The sequence below is a fragment of the Pleurodeles waltl genome, chromosome 11 (assembly GCF_031143425.1).
Source record: "Pleurodeles waltl isolate 20211129_DDA chromosome 11, aPleWal1.hap1.20221129, whole genome shotgun sequence".
NCBI lineage: Eukaryota > Metazoa > Chordata > Amphibia > Caudata > Salamandridae > Pleurodeles > Pleurodeles waltl.
In genome coordinates, this window is record NC_090450.1 from 84,595,374 (window position 1) to 84,619,986 (window position 24,613).

A 24,613-nucleotide genomic window follows, 5' to 3' on the forward strand; every position below is an offset into this window, starting at 1 on the left:
CAACCTACCAAAAGACAACAGCATCAGTTAGATATCCCTATCATATCCTCACACTGATTTTCATGGACATTTCATTCCTGTACCTGGGGCATCCTTATGACTAGGGTTGGATATTTTTATATGTTTGTGGCTTGTGGGTGCAAGTCACAACACAAAACATGCAATTTCTCCATATTCCCCTGCAACAAGCTAAACAAGGCAAACTCCAGGTGGTAATTCCACTCATCGTCTCACTACAAAAGTAACTGTTAGTGGCAGTTTGAGTTTTCAGGCAGTTGGGGATTTTCAGGTGGTTTGTGCTGGAATTTGCCCATTTTCTGGTGGGCTAGCAGAGTGGGTTGTTGGCAGCCCAAGTTCTCTCCACAGATGCACTTAACAAGGGTGTGTTTTGCACTTAACATGACCACCTTGCTAAATCACAATAAAAGTCAATGCTCTAGAACAGTGGTTCCCAACCTTTTGACTTCTGTGGACCCCCACTTTATTATTACTGGAGCCCAGGGACCCCCACTGAATCTTTATTGGAATCTGGGGACAACCCCCCACTGAGTCATTACTGAAAGCTGAGGACCTAATCTGTTAATAGGATAAAGAAAAGCTTAAATAATGATCACATCTTTTTGGAAAATGGCAAAATTAGATATTTAAGGGCGTGTTAATAGAATGGTTAACGAAAATATTCCAGATTGAACTTGCGAAACTAAAAATCAAAAGAGAAGCCAAAAGATGGGCCAAAACAGAATGCACCCTAGAAACAAGGGGGTATGCGGAACATATCTGCTTATTAGCGGTGTTTGGTGGCTGGTTGGGGATAGAAGAGGTGCTGGAGGCCTGGGGCCATATCACACAAAGAAAGCACTGCGAATACTAAGTTAGGACTCAGGGAGTGATTTATAGATGAGGAACAAGGTACTCTGTCGCAAACACAATTGAGTACATTGCCTGGAAAAATGATGGTTTGCTTGTCCTATTTGTATCAAGTGGACTAACACCTTTCCATCGATGCAAATCCCATTGGCTGTCAATTAAAGCTTCCTCCGAAGCAATAACAGCCATCAGAGGAAGGACATTACACAACCAAACCTATTTAGAGTAGATGGTGTGTTTTCTTTGTGTCTATCGCTTGGAGGAAACAGAAAAAAACATATAATGAGCTCCCCACATCCAGGGAAAATACTTCCTGTGTGTGGGGGTCATTAGTTCTTGGTTAAAGTTGTTAATTGTTAAAGTATAGTGAATGTCTGTCAAAACTAATGGTAGCTGTCTCCCAAACATTTTGCACCTTGGCAAGAACCGACATGGTTTATGTCAAGGTACAGAGATCGGCTCTGGGGCCAGTGGTGATCTCTAAATTTGGTGTGTGGTAGTTTGTCAGGGTGGCGGTATTAATGTTCTCCGCCACCCTGACAGATGGTGTACCATCTATCAAACTCTAGATCTAGACTCAGTCTATACCACAGTTTAGGGATGAATGGTTTCTTAAGCAGTAGAAGAGCTGGGGCAGTCCTATTGTACCATCATAGACCATGGAAAATGTTTTCTTGTCACAGTAGCTTTCAAGGCATGTGCTGCATTTCATTAGAAATGTAGTTGTATTGGTTGACATATACAAAATGAACATAACATAATAGTTTACATACAAGCAACTTATAACACAATTAAAATGGAATAAGGCACATCACAACAAAGTTGTCAAAAATAATGTAACACAACTACTGCATGATAGTATGATACATTAAAACCACATTGCAGTAACACAGCACAAAACACAATAGCACAAAAACATAGAGAACATCACCACCACAACTAAATGCCACCCAAGATATATGCACAAACCAAACTTTCTTGTTAAACATAACCACTTCCAGAATCCTGTTTTCATAATACGGTGGTAAAGCGTATTTAGAGCAACCCCGACTTAACTTACCACATTATGTTTACTTACATGGGGTTTAACACCCATCCATTGCTTGCCATTGGTTGGTTACTCTGTCAATCTCATTAGATTTTTTCACTTTTGGTCAGTGTGTGCTGGATTCACTTCTCTTTTTGTGTTTGTCTGTCCCTTGGAAAATGGCCCAATTGCAGCTTCCTTGCCCAGTGTCCTTCCACTGTTTGTACTTTCAGTGCTACTCTTTTCTTGTTGTGGACGTACTCCATAACAGTGCATGTGTTTGCACTGTCCACTGTGTTGCTTACCCCCTCCCACCCTCATCCAACTGTCTATGGTTTTGATTGGCCGCGCCCTCGTCCCACCCTCCTTTGTGTTGCTTGCCCTCTCCCATTGTCATGAGGAATATGGAAGCAGTTTTCATGAGCTGCTCAGAGGTGTTGCTTACTTCCCTAGGTATCTCTCTGCCTGTAACCCCACTTACTCATGCGCTGGCACTTGCAGAAAGCTGACAGGGATGGGTGATCTTCTGAAGTATGTCCATCTGGGTCCATGTGAGTGCCCTATGTCAACGTGAGTTGGGAGTTTGCCCCATTAGTACACTGTCAAACCTTAAAAGAGGCTTTGAGGTTAGAACTGTGAGCCTTCTGACCTCAGATTACCATTCTATGGTCCTCGACAAAGCACTTAGAATTCCCCTGCCTTAACAAACAAGCATTGGCAAAGCAGTAAGACATGTTTAAGAAAGAGCTATTGGCTTCGTCTGTTTTTTAGGTGGATATACAGCAGCTGTGTAGCATGGCTGAAAGTATAACAAAAATTGCTGACACTTTCAGCACTTGCCGCATCATAGCCTGTTTTTTTTTTACACTTTACACTAACTAAAAAAACATTGACCAAGCCAATAGCTCATTCGTCTGCAAAACGTATTTGCTTTGCTACCCAATTAGTCTTGTGATTTATTTTATCCCAATACGCATGTTCCTCTTCCCCCAAGAACAACTCATGGATCTAAAAATCTTACCTCAGAAGTCAGTCCATTAAAGCTTGAGGTCTTAAATTCTGGAATATCCTGCCATCCATTTTTCAGTCCTCTCCCTGTCATCTGTATTTTGAAAAAATTAAAATGTCAGAGATATACATAAAGGCCCATATTTATACTTTTTTAGCGCCGCATTTGCGTCATTTTTTAATGCAAAAACGTCGCAAACTAGCAAAATACAATTGTATTTTGTAAGTTTGTGCCGTTTTTGCGTCAAAAAGTGACGCAAATGCGGCGCTAAAAAAGTATAAATATGGGCCAAAGTATCTACAAGCAAGTGACCTTCCTCCGAGTGGAGCCTTTGCGTTTCAATTGCCCCAACATAGATGGTAAGATACAGATGCAATCTAAATAGCAGTATTTATGAACAATGAGTCATAGCTCATCAAGATACAAATAGTATCTAGATAGGAGGGTTTAGTTCTACCTCACAAGTTATAACCTAATTACCTATTAACAATATTACTTTTCCACCATCTTGGAAAACAAACCTCCTAAAAATATTATCCCAAAATTCATACTTTATTTGTACCTTCAAATGTATATTGCACTTGTTTGTGCACAAATGATTCCTTTATCATGTGTTGACATAAACTTTCACTGGTGCAGTAACAAAAGGTATCAGCATCACAACTGTTTGAACGCAGTATGGTAACAGGAAATGTGCTCACATGCTGGTATATATTGGGCTTGAATGTACTCAACTGTTATTAAAAATGGCACCCTTATGCCGAGAGATATGCTGAAACTAAAGTAATTTTCCTTGGCCATGTCGCAAACAGCCTCACCACAATCAGGGATAATTTTTATTACCTATCAATGAGAAAGTATTGTCAACATTTCAGCCTGCTGCATGGCTTTACACAGTGGTATTCATCAGGATAAAATGAATCAAAGCTTTGGTTTGTAGTAAACATTTCATTTTAGGGTTTGTTTCACTTTTAAGATAACAGTGCATTACAACTTGAAAGATAAATGTCTGACTGGGTTGTACAGATTTCCGTCAATGTCTTCATTTTGTCCCAATCCTCGATTTATTATGGTACAGGCCATCTAAGTATGTATGATAAAGGTACAACAGAGTAGTACAATGGCATCTCTTATTCTGCAGAGTAATACTTTTCACTTCAGTTTAACTTGTCAGGTTAGAACTAGAGGTGTGTGAAATTTGCTTAATTTGCTTCTGCATTATTACACAAAATTACGCGTAGTTACACAAAAGGCAAATACGTCATTAATTGTCATATTTTTGCATGAAAGGCACCCTTCAGTCAATTTTTGACACAAGAACACATTTCACACACAAAATAGTGCAAAACACCCAAAAGCACCACAAACAACAGCTGCTCGTGCTCTGTTGTTCCTGCGCATTTGCACAAAGGTTTTTACTGCGAATGGCAATAATTACTTGAGGTGGTGTAGTGACATCATTTCATTTATGGTGGAGTAATTTGTGCAATTTTGGGAATTTTGCAAGTGTAATGTCAAATTCCCAAAATTACACAAATTGCAACAGCATAATTTAAACTTCTTTCAGCCCCGGTTAGAATAGTGCATCCAGATGCCTGATGCATTACAATGGTAAATGGTATCAGACAGTTCATTTGCAGATGGGAATGCTTCTTACTGAGCATTGAATATCTGTGCCTTAGCATGGAGTTTTGGAATAATTTTAGAAATATCTACATAACGTTAAATGTAGTCAAGTTTTTGTTTATGTTTATACTTGTTGAAATATGCATCCAACCGAAACTAGTAAGGACTAACTAGAAGTTGAGCAGTAGATATTAGCATTTATCTGTCCTATTTTTAAATAGGAAAATTGAAAAGCACAGTGCAGATAGGAAACCCAATAAAGCACTGTGCCTTTAAATCTGTAGGCTGACTCAACTATTCTGCAAGGCAGCTCGTTTGCAAGGTCACTTGAATATATTGATTCTGTTTCCTGGTATAGAGCAGCAAGGTGACTACAAGTGTGAGATATTGGGTTGTTGGTTGAGGGGGATGTTAGATATAGGGTTTCTAGTTGGCAGTCAATTTGCACTCTGTCCAAGCAGGGATTCTCACTCTAGTCAGGGTAAGGGAGATACACACCTAGGATAACCCCTGCTCACCACTTTGGTAGATTGGCACAAGCAGTAAGGCCTATCTCAAAGGTAATGCGCAAAGTATTTGTACCAACCCAAAGAGTAATACAATGAAAACACCTCAAAAGTGACACAACACAAATTTAGAAAAATAGCCAATATTTATCTAAATCAAACAAGTTCGAAACGACAAACATCCAACATGCACAAGCAAAGTTATGAATCTTAAATAAAAGCGTCTTAATCCATAGAAATCAATGGTTGTGTTGTTTTTACACAAAGTACCTGGTGTGCATCAAAAATAAAGCCGCAAGGGTGAGCGTGCTACGGAAAAGACAGCGATGCATCAATTCCTAACTCACAAGTGAGTCTGTATGTCGTTTCTTCTCTGGTCACGTAGGCAACACGTAGTTTTTTCTTCTGCAGAAGAGCATGCGCCGATTACCAGATTGGCAACCTTGGGTTTGCGCAGGTTTACTGTGGTTTTGATGCCCAACGACGATGCATGCGAAATCCTGGTGCAGGGTGGTGAAGAGCCATGCTGCGCAGGTGATGCGCTGATTTCGCAGCCGTACACGGGTGTTTCATCAAAATCTCCGCGATGCAGGTGGTGTGAAGAATTTTCAGCTGCAAAGCAAGTGCTGAGTCGCTTTTTCTACTGCACGACCCCTGTGTGTGAATTCCAGTCTTGGCTCCACCAGCTTCTCCTTCCAGGGGCCCAGAGACTGGATTGGGAACCACTTGGCGTGGTAGGAGTCCCAGCAAGAGAGTCCAGGTGCTGGCAGAGGAAGTCTTTGATGACCCTGAGATTTCAGAACAGGGGACAAGCTCAGTCCGAGCCCTTGTAGACACTTCACAAGCAGGAAAACACAGCAAAGTCCAGTCTTTGTCCTCTCTCAAGCAGAAGCAGCAACTGCAGGCCAACCCAGCAAAGCACGCTCACAGGCAAAGGGGCAGTACTCCTCCTCCATCTCTTCTCCATGGCAAAGGTTCCTCTTGATCCAGAAGTAATCTAGAAATCTGGGGTTTTGGGTCCAATACTTATACTCCTTTCTGCCTTTAAAGTAGGCAAACTTCAAAGGAAGGTGTCTGTTGTTCACAAGATCCTGCCTTGCCCAGGCCTGGGCCCAGACACACACCAGCAGGTTGGAGACCGCATTGTGTGAGGACAGGCACACCCTTTCATGTGTAAGTGTCAGCTCCTCCCTCCTCACTCTAGCCCAGGAGACTCATCAGGATATGCAGGCTACACCCCCAGCTCCCCTTGGGCCACTGTCTAGAGGGAATTCACAAACAGCTCAACTGACAGTCTGACCCAGACGTGGATTCCATAGACAGGCAGAAGCACAGAATGGTTAAGCAAGAAAATGCCCACTTTCTAAAAGTGGCATTTTTATACTGACAGTCTAAAAACCAACCTTACCAAAAGGTGGATTTTTAAATTAAGAGTTCAGAGACCCCAAACTCCACATCTCCATCTGCTCCCAGTTGGAAACTGCACTTAAAAGATATTTGAAGGCAGTCCCCATGTTAACCTTTGATAGAGAGGCCTTACAACAGTGAAAACCAAATTTGGCAGTATTTCACTGTTAGGACATGTAAAAACACAGATACATTTCCTACCCTTTAAATACACTGCACCTTGTCCATTGGGCTACCTAGGGCCTACCTTAGGGGTGCCTTATATGCACAAAAAGGGGAAGGTTGGACCTGGGAAGTGGGTAAACTTGCTAGGTCGAATTGTCAGCTTAAACCTTCACACACAGACACTGCAGTGGCAGGTCTGAGCCATGTTTACAGGGCTACTTATGTGGGTGGCACAATCAGTGCTGCAGGCCCACTAGTAGCATTTCATTTACAGGCCCTGGGCACCTCTAGTGCACTTTACTAGGGACTTACTAGTAAATCAAATATGTCAATCATGGATAAACCAATCACAGCATATGCACTTTAGCACTCGTTATCAGTGGTAAAGTGCCCAGGGTCCTAAAGCCAACACAAACTGGTCAGAGAAAAATAGGAGGAAGGAGGCAAAAAGTAAGGGGATGACCCTGCAAAAAGGGGCAGATGCAACAGGGGCCTCAAAACTACTTGAGCAATAGCCAAAGTCCTTGTGAGCGCGAACCGCAAAAAAGTCACTACATTAATCTGTACTTAATTAACCATCTGGTAGCTTGTCAGAAAAGCAATTGGGCTTAACTTAGAGACAATGTGTAAAGTATCTACGCAACACTTAAATGTTATTAAAGTGAAAATACAACACACAACAAATCCCACACCAATTTAGAAAAATAGAGTACATTTTAATAAATTATGTGACACCAAAAAGACAAACATCAAATCAGTAGACCCAGAGTTGTGAATTTTTAAAGTTTAAAGCCTAGAAATAGCTCACAAATGGTCAAAGCGCCAAGTGAGGACATCTAGTGGTATGAGACTGGAAAAATGTTGAAAGTTATGGCCGAAAATAATGGAACATGGATCGGATACACAGATTGGACCTGGTGTCTGCATACCTTCAGACCTACAAGAATATTTAAAGGACCTAAAAAAAGTAATCAACAAATCGTGAGAAGAGTTCCAAAACTGAACCTATGCCCTAGAGTATAGGTGTACCTGGGTGGGGCTCATTGGTTTATGTACCATGGAAAGAGTATAAAAATAGTGTGAAGGAGATTTTTTCTATCCATAGAAATGTTCCTTCATTTTTTGAAATCCAGGTATTGCTGATACCTTCTTCTACTAAAGTCCCAATCTCTCTATGCCCATGGTTGGATCACTTGTCAATGTCTGGTAATTCCGCTAGTCTGCGAGGAGACAGAGACATTCAGTGTTATATGCCTCTCTGTCTGCAGCATTTGCTGCACTATGGCTCCTGCCCATCTGAAGGCTTTAACACTATGTAAGGCTTGTTTTTTCAGAACTAGAGAAACTCATGAAAGTATCCTGATTGCCAACACCCATATTTTCTGTATCATGGATCGTTGCCTGTTCAAACACTGCATGCTCCGGGGTAGTTGATTAGCACTGGTACAAACATAGATCTGGGATGCAGTCCTGTATCCCCCCATGCTTCGTAAGTTCCAGAGCCTCCTTCGCAAAGAATGTTTTTAACCAAATTCTTCTGAAGAATTCAGCCAGTTCACATTTCAATTAAAACTTGTCCATCCTATTTGTTGGAGCAAAACCCAATCCCTTGCTTCTTGATGTGGGGCTAGAGTTTTGTCTGTGATATTCATCATTAGATTTCTTCTTTGTTTGCCCCTGGCATGTAATCCTATGTCATCCTCTTTGTTACTCTTTGGTTGAGGTCCTCCCGTTGGATCTTTTGACCTTTTTCTTTGCCTTTTCTCTCCCAACCTCTTGTTAAAAAAGGTGGGGGGGGGGGGGTTAATATGGAACTGGAAGGGCTGCACAGGAAGATACATTAAAGGCCAGCGGAACCCTGGCCCTTGTGGAGGAGGAGAGAACATCTGTAGATGTCCCTGGAAAAATGACCGACTGCTGCCTCTTGGTCTAGGCTCATCGTCATTGCTATGACTGCCCGAGCTAGATGTACCATGAGACTTTTTCCCTTGATTAGACATCTTTGTATTCAGTACCTCCTTCTGCTATACGTAGTCCTCCAAGGTGTAAGGGTACACCTTCTATCGAGAGTTTGTTCCAGGTCTTTTGGAAAGTTATTAATCTTTGACTGGGCCAAGAAGTCCTTATACTCTGTCCCTTCTTTATTGACTTCATCTAGATTTTTTTTAAAGACTGCGAGCTGAATTTTGTTTTTCAGTAGGTTTTCACTTGTCTTGATTTGGTTGAGAAGACTATCTGATAGTTTCTTAGCTGTGTTTGTGATTACAATGAGCCAGTCCCTGGTACGTTTCCATGCTATCAGTGCCCAGTCTCAACTGAAAGATGTATCTTGCAAAAAAAATTGAGGTTTGTGACTAATAGACCCCTCTGGCTCCTTTAGCTCTCAAGTATTCAGTTAGATTAACTCAATGTAAAATGGTGTTTATTTGGGTTTTCATCAGTTCCGATAGTGTGTCCCATCCCACCACCTGTATGAGTGCCGGAGTGAGTTTTGTGTCCGCCAGTAAGGAAGGTGCTAGTAGGATGGACCTTGCTACGCAATCCCCGTAGGATAATCCCTGTTCTTATATTTTTATATTGCTTTGATATTAATATTGTAGTGAGGCAGGAACTTGTCCTTAATGATGTTTTATTTGCCCTGCAGCTCAGTGGCCGTACTAACACCGTTAACAAAAAGAGAGGCAAGAGTTATTTACTCTTCAACCATCCTCCAATGATCCAAATATACTACACACCTAAAGGTTGAAGAGGCACATCTTCAATGGGCTACCCTCTAAAGAGTCCCTTCCTGTGGGATACAATTTCCCTCACCCAGTATGAGTGACATGCTTCATCATAGGGCTGCTACTACACACCCAGTGTCACCATCATCAGGGGTGGAGCAAAGGATCATTTTTCCATTGATGTCCAGCCCAAGCTGCCAGATGAGGTCACTTCCAGATAGAAAAACAAGCAATACCAGATGGTTTCTGCCTGATTAGGTCACATCAGTGAGATATAGCATGAGTAATATGGTACTTTGGCACAGGACCCAGGTATGGGCATTGCCATTGCACTTAGGGTGTCTAATGCAATAACAACAAAGGAATGCCACTGGTAATTACTTCAGACCATAGTTTTTCATCCACTTGGGTTGCTTGTGTTCTGGTTCAGAGAGGCCTGTCCTGGCAGTTTGAGCTGGGCTGTTCTTACTGAAGCAGGACCAAGACTGATTTGAATATGGCTGGGTACGATCTGAGGTGGCACAGTGGCCAAAATAACAATAGACCGGGATGCGGCCCGAATAATTAGCAGTGGCTGAGATTAAGTCAAGCATTCCAACCATCACTTGTCCATATTCATTTCATTGTGACGCCCTGTGTGCAGCAGGTATGGACAGATGTGTGTTTGTGCTTAATCTCCCACTGGATCCAAGCGGCATCATACTGAAGAGGGTTTCCAGTGCTCTGATTTAGAGACGACCATGCTTGGTAGATAAGGCTGGACTGTTCCTTGAGGCTGTCTCTAATCTGAGGGGGCATGGTGGGCAAAGTAACCATAGACTGGAATGTGTTTCTAAGTAATTAATAGCAGTTGATATTAATTCAAACATTCTACCTATCATTAGTTTGTAAGTTTGTATTCTTTAAAGTGTAGTCGTATGCATGGGTTAAAAAGTAGGAACCACTAACTTGTCTAGAACTGCAATTAGCTCACACTGGATTGGTGGGTGTCTTACAGTAGAGAATATTTGTCAGATCCCATTCAGGGAGCCACAGGGCAGACAAGGATTAATGGATCTCATCCATGAGGGGGTAGAGGCGATTGCCACTGGTGTCCCAGGACCTGTACTACTATGGCTCTGTAAAGTTAGCTATATAAAACCTCTTCCGCATGTGACTTGCAGGACTGCAAAGTTAAGCAGCCTCAGCATTCTCAAGAAGTAGTGTAGTGGTGCCCAACCTCAGAGCTCAACAATCACCCAAAACAGGCACAATAAGGTTAATGGTAGTCCCATGGTTATTTTTGCAAGAAAGCTTTCATCACACAGCTGTAGTAAATACTACACAGTTTAAAGTACATACCCAAGTCAGTGACTCTTAGGGGTATCTCATGTAGGTTCAGCACCTTACCTGTTCCCTCCCAGATGGTCTCTTCGGGTTCTGCTTCCTCCCATCTGTAAGGGCAGTAAGGAGCCCTGTGAATCAGGATTAAGTTCAGTTTTGGATCCAAAGTTCTGAAATGTTCTCCATCTTTAACGTACCCTTTTCTTTTGATATGTGAGTTTTCGCATGTCCCTTCAACTGCCACACACACCAAGAGCAGCTCTCCTGCACACTGCAGAGGTGCCAGTGTGGAGTCTAGGAGGACAAGGAACAGAGCGTTACCTACATCCAGATGCGAGAGTATGAGGGCTTGAACAGTAGTTCTGAAGTTACTTTCTGGAAGAAAATGTTGTTCTTGTTAGAACAAGAAGCTGGTACCAGGACGCTTTAATTTTTTTGCAAATATATTCCTTATGGGTAAGGTTGGTGTCAAGGTTGAATTCAAGTGACCTTGCATTCAGTGTTGGGGGTCAAAGCCTTTAAGCTTCATGTCATGCAACTTGCTTGCTTGTTGTTCTGCAACAGTGACTGAAACCATTTTAATCAAACAATTGCAGCCCGACCAGGCCTTCAGCATTCATGCAATAGTGGTGTTGTGGTTCCTGCCAGATATGGAGTAAGGGTCGGGCACCACAGGTGCCAGATTAACTCCAAATCACTCTTGTGAAGTCTGCATCTTTCTGGATACCTGGTGAGGTGCTGTTTCCCGCTTTTTGCTAGAAAGTCTCTCCTACAGGGCAAAACAAGCTCTTTCTCTCTGTCAGCAGGCAGGCAGTTTCTAGAAACTTTGGGGCAGTACACAGCTATTCCAGCAGAAAGTCCAGACTTAGGGTAATGTCTTCTCACCTCTGAGAAACTCCCCTCCTTAGTCAGAAGGGCTTGGGACTGGAAAGAAGGATAGTGATTTGGGTCCCAATTTCACACACAGCTTGCAGGCAGAAATATGGATGCAGTCTCTCAAACTGCAGAACGGTGGTTCTTTCAAGTGTGCTTTCTAGTTTGCTCTCCACACAGCAATTGTGCAGAGTGAGGCTTCTCACTGCAGTAGAACCAAAACTGCCTCCATCCTGGAGTACCCACAACAGAGAGGTAAAAGAGGTGAGAGGTTTATGCACCTGGCTGTCATCAGTGTACCTGAATGAGTAATCAGGGAAAAAAGGGCAATTCTTACTTAGAGATTTCCTCACTTTTCACATACAAATATGCAGCACAACCTCTCACACCAACCATTCAACAAATGGCAGTGCTCAGGGCATCTCATCAGAATCTCCTTGCTAACCAAACGGCTGAAGGAGGTGCTGTCTGCATTTGTCCCTTCACTGTCTGGGTCTCCTCCCTTCAACTTCAGCAATGCAAGCAATAAACTTCCACTGTATCAGAGCACAATCCTCACCTTACACCTTGTGCTAGGCCATGGTAAGGGTATCCAAAATTGATCATAGTCTTCCATTACTCTGGCTCACACACGCTCAGGATATCACTGCAACGGTCGGAGCATACTTGAGTAGGCCTCAAATCAAGTGATCCAGATAAAAATGTCTGGTCACACTATTAAATGTCTTAAACATGGTAGGCTGCCATCACTACTCTATTCGCTATACTCATGACAGGGAACAGAGTCCGCTGTCAGTACTGTGGGCACATTCAGTGCACCGCTCCAGGTCACAGGATCGTACCAGGTCTGGGACAACTTGTTGGCATTGACAGACATCTGCACATGCCTAAATGAGCATGATACATGACCTAAAAAAAAAGTCAGGATGCCAGATATACATGTATTTGGCACTCGCGGCAGGAGAACATGTCCATATACAAAGGAGGAGACATTCACATCACAACAATTCTGTTTTAAGAAGTTACAAAAGTCATAAATTACAGAATTTTTGACAAAAAGATTTGGGACTCATGTTATACGTTCTGGTTACAACTAGGTGTACCTTCAGTAGGAAACATTTGAGGGAGATATATCCAAGTGAAGGATAGTGCCCATCTGTAGAGGGAAGCATCAATGGCATTTATCCATCTACGATGTTAGAGTGTGTTCAAAGTGGTCCCCTTTCATTGAACCCTCTTCTTAGGTGCACCAAAGGAAGTATCCTATCTAAAAGGTCTTTCCTCTAAGTGAGACACTTTTGCCTGTTTTTATGATGGCCAAGATTGCTTATTATTGATACTGTGGCTTGGAAATCTTGAAGTACTTTCTTTAGTGAAGTGTCTTTTGTAAGACAATTATTTAGATAGATATAAATGAAAATCCATTACTTTCTGAGGTGCTGTGCTGCCACTTCTGTGCATTTGGACAACACCCTGTCTGACAAATTTAAAGCAAATGCGAGGACCTTGATTTCAAAATTGTTATTCACCACTAGAAACATTAGAAATATTCTTTATTTCTAAGCTACTGTGTACCGTGCATAGGATAACTGTTTAGCAGGAGTGATTCTACAGTATCACTGGTGTTTACCCTAAGAAGGGTGTTCTCAATGAACTTTTTGGGAGCACATCTTGCAAGGATAGAAACTATGTATTCATACAAAATGTGCTTGCACGTGTTCTGTTATGCAGAACGTTCCAGTGCCAGCAAGAGTTGAAGCTTTCTGTGATGTTATGACTGGAAATCCTGTGAGATACATCCAGATACGTTAAGACTGCACAGTTAATACAGGGTTACTCCAAATATATCCTGAAGCCAATAGCAGAACAGGAGCATTATATTACAAAAGCAGTAAAAGGAAACAACTGAGGATACAATGCATGCAGTATTTACAAATAAGCATGTGAGTAACACGATAATGAACCTATTATTTATAATTTGGGATAACAAGCACAGAAAAAATGATAAAACCTATATTTGCAATCTAAAATATTAATAAAAGTCAAATTAGTACATATATTTCCACATCTGTGGTTTAACTATTTCTATTTTTGTTAGATAGCACTAATTGATTGCCACCATACCTAACTGGCTGCCAGGAGCCACTTTCAAAAACATTCAAAACCATTCCTTAATTTATCCCCAATCGATGCAGTTCACTCAGGCTTCCCGAGAACCCAAAGGGCCCATATACAGGCAGGAAAAGGAGGAAAAGGAAGCACATCACAGGCCCCTATTACATGCTCATCTACCTCCCAAAGGGAGTTCTTTGCTCAGGAGCACATGAATGAATCCCAGAGCCCCCTACATGTGTCATCAATGTTGGAGGGGGGACTTCAGCTGCCGGGAAATCCACTCCTTTCATAGCAACATCACTTGAAGCTTCAACCTCTTTAGTGGCATTCTGATAAAGTGCATTAAGAACATTACAGGCCTCTTCTGCTAGTAAAAAGTATAGGTTTTGTCTTCTTGTCTCACTCTATTGTCTTACCAGGAGCCACCATGAAGTTTTGCACCTTCTGGAAATCAACTTTTCATTTAAGATAAACACATGCTTTATTCGGTCAACATACCCATCAAAGCAACCATAAAACAATTTAAGCTCATAAAAAGGTTAAAACATGGAGGAAATTAAGAGCTCATCCAACAATTACAATAAAATATAAAACCTCCCACTTCATGTCCGTAACATACTTATTTGCAAAACATTTAAAAACATTTAAGAGAACGGATGCGTATATGCCAGGCAGCCACAAGGAACTTGCTAACCGCGGAGGTTAAAATGGTTGAAGTGTCACATTTCAAAATCCTTACGGCACTACGGCATTGTCTTAAGCCCAAATATCAGCAAATTGTACGAATCCACTTGTGCCGGGGAATGGAATATGCCGGGAAAAAAAACATAAAATGTTCAACAGATTCAGTACTGTCACAACAGCCAGGACATAAGTCAGATGTTAAAGACGATCCCCAACTACCAGTTAAAGACAGCAACGGTAAACACTCAAAACTAAAACGAGCATACAAACTCTTTCCCAATAAGTCAAGTATAAGATCTAAGTAAAGTTCAAACTGGGGATACCACTTATAGTCAAGAAATTGATTAGTCAACAAACCATGTGATGTGCAACGAAGGAGATTATTTCTCGCATAGGACCAATAAATTGCTTTCAAAAACGATTTGTGCTTTTTCCCTAAATTCTGTGGATTCTCCCAGTAACTTTCAAGCCCCAATGTACGAAACCATTTTGACACATCCCGAAAACCATGGGATAGAAACTGCATTCGGTCTTTTTAGGAGGTCAAGAAGGGAGTCCCTATATATAATAAGCTCAGGAGTAGTCCAAATGCTTACCCAAAAGAGTAAGGGTCTCAGAGCTATCAGATCAGTGATGCGATTAAACCCAAGATCCAGACAAGCCGGGGTCAAGGGTGTGCTACGAGGGCACGCAAGTAGAGCCCTGGCAAAAGTATTTTCGCCCACGGACAGTCTATTGCTATTATGGAACCCCCACACCTTGGCAGCATAGGCGGCCGCGCCTAGCGCCTTTGCAAAGTATATCTTGATAGCCGGAGATACGGCTTTTGATACAGAGCTTTTATAAAAACGCAGGATAGCGCCCGCCCTATGCTGGAGAAGCAACGCACTTTTACTAATCTGATCCTCCCATTGTAAATTATTTGAGATCCTTACTCCCAGGTAATTTATTGAGCTAACCTTACTTAGAGGGGTCCCATCTAAAATGATGGTACATCTCCTAATTGATCCTGAACTAAACATCATGAATTTGGTTTTACTAACATTCAGTTCCAGGCTATAGTCTACACAGTATAATTTAAACCTATCTACAAGAATCTGAAGAACCATTGGGGTCTCAGAAATAAGTAGAGAATCGTCTGCAAAGTGTAGTATAGGGATTTTCTGCGCGTTTAGAGAGGGGGGATCATTCTGACAGAAAGACAAAATTGTACCACCTCATTTATAAATAAGGTAAAAAAGGTTGGAGCCAAGACACATCCTCAGCGAACCCACCTCTGAATGGGAATATGATCTGTTAATTCTCCTTGATTACCCCATCTTACCTGAGCATATGTATTCTTAAGTAACCATTGTAATAGATGGATTATATTGATAGGAGAACCCATTCTGTGTAACACTTCCCATAGTTTTTCTCTGTGGACCATATCGAAAGCAGATCGAAGGTCCACAAAAACAACATATAGATTTTGCTTGGCGAGGACTACATATTTCCAATATAAAAGCATAAGCATAGACCTGATCTACCGTACTGGTTTTTGGGCGAAAACCCGCCTGTAATGGGGATAGCACCTGATGGTCTTGTACCCAACTTAATTGCCTTTCCAAAAGCTGTTTAGCAAAACGTTTCTGGAGATTATCAATAAGGCTAATAGGTCTATGATTAGCTGGGGAGCCCACATCTCCCTTTTTATGAATAGGGATTATTTCAGCCCCTTTCCAAGTACTCGGGTTTGAGCCCCCAGCTACGATTTTGTTTGAATCAGGTTTATATACCAGGACCATACTATTGGTTCAGATTTATATAGGTCCCCCGGAATCTTATCCGGGCCTGGCGCTTTAGCAGATTTTAGGGAGTTAATTGCTGGTATAGTTTCCTCCAGAGTAAAAATAATTGGATCTTCATAAATACAAGAATCCAATCCTGGTTCATCCAGGAAATAGCTTGTTCTAGCCAACAACTGGGAAAAAGATTCATGAATTGAGAGATTACAAGGTGGAGCATAAAGTTTAGTAAAATGATTCACCCAGCTCTCAGGTTGAATATGGTTACTTATAGTGCTCTTGCCCCCTCTTTGTCTATTGGACAGTAGCTTCCAGAATGTCATATTATCATTATGTTTAGTTGCATCAAGCAAGTTTTGCCAGATTGAGCCATCAAAGTTTTTCTTTGCTTGTATTGTGATCTTCTTATATGTGAGTCTAGCTGATTGTATCGCCCCCTGAGAACATGTTTTATGCTAGCTTAGCCTTTGAACAATCTTCATTAAACCACACATTATTTTTAGAGTTACCATCAAAATACTTAATGCTGGTCTTTTTATAAAACAAAACTCTGCTGTTTCTTCAGCATATCGTCATGGATACTAAGAATGGGAATGTTATTAACTTCATGCTCCTCATAAACAGCCATTACATCAACAAACAATTGATAGATCCCGTTTATCAAATGGGGATTACACAACACTTTTGGCCAACAGACCAGAGTATGACTATTATCCAACAGTGGGGCTGGAACCACAGTACGATGGTCATTCTGTGATCTCCTAAGTACATCCCTGTGCAAGGTAAGGAGCAAAGGATTTTGATCACTCTCATAGCAGGAGTCAACCTTCATATCTTTTAGAGAAAGCCATAACCTAACATCCACTAAGAAGTAATCAATTACACTAGTGGACATACCTCGCTTGAATGTAGGCGCAGTGCTCAAATCAGAGGGCCCTAAGTCCATATTTAAGACATAAAGATGCCAACTGGGAAGCAGCACAAGAACTAATACACTGTTGTTTGTTCATTAGGTGTGGAATACCTTAAAGTTTATCTTCTTCATCCATCAGACCACTATTTAGACAAGAGGGTTCAAAAGTACAGTTCATTTCTCCTGCAATCACTAAATTAGTCAGAGGGTGCAACGTATCAAAGAATTCAGACAACTGCGCCAGGGTCTGAGACTCAAATCTCCGAGGGACAGACTGAGCATTAACGCTAATTATAGTTGTACTCCCAATAAATTAGGTGAATCTATTTTTAATACAAAATGATCACACTGTAGTTTCTTGTTTAGCAATACCAATAAGCCTCCTTTAGCATGACCTAAGCCCCTCTCTGCGGGTTGATCCACAACACAGTATGATAGAAACCCATCTATATAGACTTGATCCTCCGCCCAAGTCTCCCGTAAAATAAATATATCCTGGATGTTAATGTGGTTGACCCACTCCGGGTCTCCCAGCTTCCTGTCAAGCCTGCCAAATTCCAGGACATAATAGATAGTTCCAAACTGGTTGCCTCATCTCTAGGCCTGGGACATTGGGCTTCCCTTTAATATATATCCTCATCATGTACTCCAGATTTAACCTCTGGAGAAACTGCTGGACATAAGTCAATATTTAGTCGAACAATTGCTGGTAATATTTGGGAGATTTTTACTGCCGGAGCTAAGGCACAAATTTGTGTGGAGGCTGGGCCGTTAAAGAGCGTAAGTGGACGGGCGGAGGGTGGGTAAGATACAAGTCTAATGCCAATCCCTCTCATATCTCTAAAATGACATGTGCGTAATTCAAAATCCGTAAGTTTGGCCAACAATGACCTATCTGCAAAACAAACAGAAATAAAATCAAAATTTGAACCAAGTTGACTATGTCTGCCCACCTTGAGGATATCAGCACGAATGACTGAAAGACAATTGTGCTGGTCACGTAATCAGTAAATAACCTTATTTATCAGAGACTCATGGGTTTCCAATTTAGGCACCTCAGCCATGTATATGGTGCCACCTTTGCTTCTCAGTCCTTGGCTCCGTTCGGTGGGAACTGGCCAATTTGTGCCAGCCTGGGATACAGTATCAATAGGAAATTTAGAAGGCTTAATAGAATGTGCAATGGAGCTAGCAGCCCCGACAGGTACCTGGATGCCAGCATCCCCCCAAGGGCCATTAACAAGGTCAGTGGACTGAACTTTAACAGGCCTTTGAGACCCCGAGGGATTCCTATTTTTTGCAACTGTATTATGCTTCTGCCTTACAGTTGCAGGCACAAGCTGGACTCCCTCTGCACAAGAGATAGACGGATTATTTGGAGGGGGAGTGATAACAGACCCCAAAGAAGGGGTACCTGCTCTCAACCTTAAGTCAGACATGGTAGTACTCCCACCCCCCTTAACCCACTATCTGATCTCTGGCACTTACACCCATACTTCTGTGCCTGTTCCCCTTTTAAAGTTTCCATCAATAGTAATACCAAACTCTTGACTTCATCCACCCCCTGGAGAATGGTGGCCAAATCAATTCCCTCATGTGACAGTAACGATCTACCAGTGTCGTGGGGCAGATTAGCCAAAGCATTGTCATCGACACGGGCTCCAGACTATGTATGTAAAGCACAGACAGAGGGTCCCCCTTCCACCGCCAAGGGCCCGAACCGATTTGTGCACGGTATATTAGGAACCACTATAATCACTGGACTTAGCGGGGGACGAAGAGCCTCATCCTCCTTGGAAGAGGTACCACTCACACAAAAGGCAGCACCCAAGTCATTACGGAATGTTGTAGTCAACAAGGAAGGAGAATTTGCCCTGAGAACTTGAGATGCCTGTTTTGAAACAGTCTCCACGGGGGAATTGGTTAATTGCGACTTCTTCTTAAATATATCTGGAATTTTGTTCCCAGCTGTGCCACTCTTTATGGACAGTGGGTCAGAGTTACTTTTTAAGATGGCCTCCATCTCTTTAAACAATGTGTCAATGTCATCTAGGGGATTATGAGTTAAGGAACTCACTTGGTTACTTGACCGTTTTTTCAATTTTTTGTACCACTCGACGGTGCAGGAACATCCACAGCTTTACGTTTCCCCAGCATAAAACAGCAAGAATTATAAATAAAATAAAAATGTTAAACCTAGGATTAACTTCCACAGTGAACTTACTTCTGGAGCTCAAGGAGATGTGCCCAATCCGGCTTCTATCGGACGATGACGGGCGAAGACGGGCACATCTTGGCCCGGTTTTCGCCCAGGCCGGCAGCGGGTGAAAGCAGCACTTTTTATTATCGCGCGAGAGCAGGGAAGCCTGGGGGATGGAGTCCCACCTCAGGCAGAGTCCAAAGATGCCAATCGACTCCCGTGCAGCGGGTGAAAGCAGCGCTTTTTATTAGCGCGTAAGAGCAAGGAAGCCTGGGGGATGGAGTCCCACCCCAGGCAGAGTCCAAAGGTGACAAGCATCTCCTATGTCTCCCACACAGCGGGAGAAAGCAGTGCTTTTTATTAGCACACAAGAGCAGGGAAGTCTGGGGATGGAGTCCCGCCCCAGGCAGAGTCCAAAGATGCCAAGCGTCTCCTGCGCAGTGGGTGAAAGGAGGACTTTTCATTAGCGCGCGAGGGCAGGGAAGCCTGGGGGATGGAGTCCCACCCCAGGCAGACTCCGAAGATGGCAAGCATCTCCCGCGTCTCCCCTTTTCATTTATAATTTGACCATTTGTCAATGCAAGGCCGAACTTATTTTTGGGAATGACGGCAGCTAGTATCTCTTTTAATGATTAGCATCTGCCATTCTAGCACAACAGTTCCTAAACCCATGCCTTTGCCAGATGGCTCCTTTGTGAGAAGCCTAGCTGTAGACCTAACAATGATTTGGCAAGGAGACACATTGAATAATGCCTTTGCTTGTGCAAAACACAACAACCAGAAGCAGCACTTCCCTGTCCTTCTGGGGGTTACTCCCATAATTTGTAAAACACCTCTTGTTGCATTTTTCAACAACTTTATGATTCTAACCGATGAGACAGCACATTGTTCAAATTCCCCGCAATGCACTGACATTCTTGAGCATGCTTTCTGGCCTTCTTCAGTGCATACGCCCTCCTATCCGTGTGGCCCATCTACTTTTAGTTTCCCACCATGACCCTTCATACCCTCCATATCTACTTCATTATGCTGGACGGTCCGCTGCAGGGCCTGCAGTACAACAGCATGGCAGACTCTGGTTAATTCTAGGTCTTAGGCTCCACTTCCATTGTGTTGCTTTCAAGATTGGCGCGCTTGGTTGGATGGAATCTTGGTTCTATTTTGGGCCTCATCTTTGCACTTTTTGGCAGCTTAGTGTGTTTGTAACATATCCTCTCACATGTTCGAAACATAGTCCCTCATGTCTCAGACAGAATTCATTCAAGTGCAGTAACAGGCCATCCACACCACTTCTGTTCACACCAGCATGCATGTTCCAATAGCCATTACATTTGTTTCCCCACAATTCTTTCCATTTCGAATTGATACAACTCTAGTAGGACTCGCCCCTTTCAAGTTGCAATCTGTTTCTGAGGGTGACTTTTGACATATTTTCCCCTACCAAGAGAATGTGCTACATTTATTCCTTGTAGGCATTGTTGCCCTGTAGTCTTCACATTTTGTTCCAGGGTGGTACAATCAGAACGTGATGCCCTTGTTTAATTTTTTGTGCATGTCGGAGACGACCCGTTTATTGTAGGCAAACCAAAGAAGCTGTTCAGCACCTCTGCCACATTGCGATAAGGATGGTGTTTTATTATATAAACAGCGTCCATTCTAGTCTCGGTGAGAGGAGCACTTCATGCTGAGGTTATCATGGAACTGCTGTGAACTGTGACTGAAATGCTACCCTACTGACTCCGACCTTCATCCTGCGAAGGAAGATAGCCTGCACGCACAGAACGGCTCCCTGACACATGACGCCAAAGTACAGGGATTAGACTATCCCAATAGATCTGGCAGAGGGTACTCCCTCTATGCTATCTTTAGTATAGTATTAGCGACTTATAGGAGTAAGGTAACATTAGTGAAGATTAACATGGTTGAATTGTTTATATTTTTCACCATTCTAATAATGCTTGTTACAATAAAGTGTCTCAAATGCAAAAAGAACAGTTGATGGATGGAATGTAGACCAAATCAAACATTCACCCCAGTCATAGATCTGGGTTTAATCCATCATCTTTGTGACTGGAGGTGAATGTTTGCATTGTTCAGCATTCCGTCCATCATCTGTTCTTTTTACAACATCTGCTTTATCTTTGCAGTTCATGTTTTCTTTACAAGAAAACTATTATTTCAATGAATGTTTTGAAATTATATTTTTATATCTTTCTTTTTTATACCTTGGGCATGCAAAAAGTAATGAATGAAAGGGTTAGATCTGTGTCCACAAATTCCTTGTGAATCAGAGGGGTCATGTTCAGGGTTACCAATAACATCCATTACCCTGGTCCGGTTAGGGGTTTAGATTTGGTACTGTAAGCTAGCTAAAGCAAACCAACATTTACTAATGATAGAAGAAGATTAAGGGCCTGATTTAGAGTTTGTTGGATGGGTTACTCCATCACTAAAGAGATGGCTATCCCGTCCGCCGTATTACGATCCTACTATATCCTATGGGAATCGCAATAAGGCGGACAGGATATCCATCACGTTCGTGACAGAGTAACCAGTCCCACAAACGCTAAATCAGGCCCTAAGTTTTTATATTGTAAAGTTCTTGTTGATCAGATACACAGTCCTACTAAATTTGTAGGATATGTATAACAAATCAAAAGCAAGAAATGAGAACTAGTGTTACACAATGGCATAAATGTACAGTCATCAACGAGCATTATGAAATTAGTTACATGTATTTTATCACAACACAGATGGTACTTGGCACAAACATTTCTCAATAGGGTCCGCCCTGTGTGGCCCTTCCCAGAACAAAAATGGCTGTCATATTTTATTACCCTCAGATTATTCAGTAGTTCAAAGAACAGGTATACCTCTATGCTGAATCCATTCTCCTCAGACCTTATGTTTTTGTGGGCACCTTCTTGTCTTAAACACTGTTTTTTAAATGTATACCATTTCTCCGTAAGCGCTCTCCATTTACACATTTATGGACGTTCTGGATCCCACAAGTGTGCTCCGACAACCCTGTTACAAATGGACAGTCGAAGCCAAAACAGTAATTTTACCCCTGCGTAAACCCTTCATCCTTTACAACGTTGAGTGAAGCCATTCAAATAGGTCAATTTTCATAGGGTGGGGAATCCAGTTTGCTGCTCTGCGGTATTTTCATCACTCCCCCCAGCGTCAATCTTTTTAGTCCATTCTGCTAGAGCGGTAGAAAGCAGGAAAATGTTTCCTTGCAGAGACCCACTGGGAGCCTCTTTGTTTCCTTTGCTTGCCTCTAGTATGCCTCAGACTTCAGGTTGCTAATTATCTCCAAGCAGAGCCATCTTACCAAAAAGCAGTGTCTCATGGGATAAGTTTGCTTTACATGACTACAGGATCAGGTGCCTTTGTCCTTCCTTTCTTCTGAGTCCTCTGCAATTGATCCTCCCTGCCACCACCGTGCAAGACCCTCTCTAAGATCCTGCTCCTTCTCACAGCCCCAGGAAGGAGACTGCATTGAAACTATCAAAAGCAGCAGCCATCACACTTCCCGGCTGGCCTGCCCCACCTCCTTTACACATTTGAAGAATAAGGCAGGTACCCAAACTCAACAGCATGATTTTCTGACAATGAACGGTTATAACTCTTGTGAAACATGTGGCACGTGTAAATATTTTATAAAAATGTACAAATATTTTTTTTTAATGTATGTTATCTACCAAGGAATACAAAGACAATTCCTCAGTTATACCATATGCAGGAATACAAATGTAGTTTGTTGGAGAGGAATAACAGAACATGAATTGGCAATCTAAAACACAAGAGAATAGGCGCCAAAATTAAAGTATTATGTTTTTGAAAATCATACAGAAGATGAGATCTGGTATTGGATAATCATTTCCAACCCAACGGCGAAGGGAAACAATTATACTATTGTCAACCTACCAAAAGACAATAGCATCAGTTAAATATCCCTATCATAGCCTCACACTGATTTTCATGGACATTTCATTCCTGTACTTGGGGCATCCTTATGGGTGCAAGTCACAACACAAAACCTGCAATTTCTCCATATTCCCCTGCAACAAGCTAGAAAAAAGGCAAACTCCAGGTGGTAATTCCACTCATTGTTTCACTGCAAAAGTAACTGTTAGTGGCAGTTCAAACAGTTTGAGTTTTCAGGCAGTTGGGGATTTTCAGGTGGTTTGTGCTGGAAATTTGCCCATTTTCTGGTCGGCCAGCAGAGTGGGTTTTTGGCAGCCCAAGTTCTCTCCACAGAGGAACTAAACAAGGGTGTGTTTTGCACTTAACATGACCACCTTGCTAAATCACAATAAAAGTAAAAGCTCTAGAACAGTGGTTCCCGGCTGTGGACCCCCACTTTATTATTACTGGAGCCCAGGAACCCCCACTGAATCTTTATTGGAATCTGGGGACAACCCTCCACTGAGTCATTACTGAAAGCGGAGGACCTAATCTGTTAATAGGATAAAGAAAAGCTTAAATAATGGTCACATCTTTTTGGAAAATGGCAAAATTAGATATTTAAGAGCGTGTTAAGGAATGGTTAAAGAAAATATTCCAGATTGAACTTGCAAAACTAAAGGTCAAAAGAGAAGCCAAAAAATGGGCCAAAGCAGAATGCACCCCAGAAACAAGGGGGTATGCGGAACATCTCTGCTTATTAGCGATGTTTGGTGGCTGGTTGGGGACAGAAGAGGTGCTGGAGGCCTGGGGCCATATCACACAAAGAAAGCACTGCGAATACTAAGTTAGGACTCAGGGGGTGATTTATAGATGAGGAACAAGGTACTCTGTTGCAAACACAATTGAGTACATTGCCTGGAAAAATGATGGTTTGCTTGTCCTATTTGTGTCAAGTGGACTAACACCTTTCCATCGATGGAAGTCCCATTGGCTGTCACTTAAAGCTTCCTCCGAAGCAATAACAGCCATCAGAGGAAGGACATTACACCACCAAACCTATTTAGAGTAGATGGTGTGTTTTCTTTGTGTCTATCACATGGAGGGACAGACAAAACATATAATGACCTCCCCACACCCAGGTAAAATACTCCCTGTGTGTGGGGGTCATTAGTTCTTGGTTAAAGTTGTTAATTACTAAAGTTTTGTGAATGTCTGTCAAAACTAATGGTAGCTGTCTACCAAACATTTTGTACCTTGGCAAGAACCAACATGGTTTCTGTCAAGGTTCAGAGATCGGCTCTGGGGCCAGTAGTGATCTCTAAATTTGGTGTGTGGTAGTTTGTCAGGGTGGCGGTATTTATGTCCTCCGCCACCCTGACAGATGGTGTACCATCTATCAAACTCTAGATCTAAACTCAGTCTATACCACAGTTTTGGGATGAATGGTTTCTTAAGCAGTAGAAGAGCTGGGGCAGT